Source organism: Fulmarus glacialis, unplaced genomic scaffold, assembly GCF_000690835.1.
Source record: "Fulmarus glacialis isolate BGI_N327 unplaced genomic scaffold, ASM69083v1 scaffold34800, whole genome shotgun sequence".
NCBI classification, from domain to species: Eukaryota; Metazoa; Chordata; class Aves; order Procellariiformes; family Procellariidae; genus Fulmarus; species Fulmarus glacialis.
Genome location: NW_009187692.1, coordinates 1,496 through 1,732, shown reverse-complemented (window position 1 = coordinate 1,732; position 237 = coordinate 1,496).

Genomic DNA, 237 nt, shown 5'->3' with positions numbered 1-237 from the left:
GCCCCAACATCTCCCAGCCCTGCCCCACATCATGACTCCAGCCCCATGCCCAGCACCCCTCCAAACCACATAAAGTCCCCCAGCACCCCCTGCACCTCCCCAGCCCCATGCCCTGTGCCCCCAGCCCTGCCCAAGCCCCCCGCACCCACTCACACTTCTGCCTGGTGACGTTGTGGAGGCTCTCGATGCCCTTAGTGCTGCAGTGGCCGGGGGCTGTGCAGTTCAGGAGGGACCCAA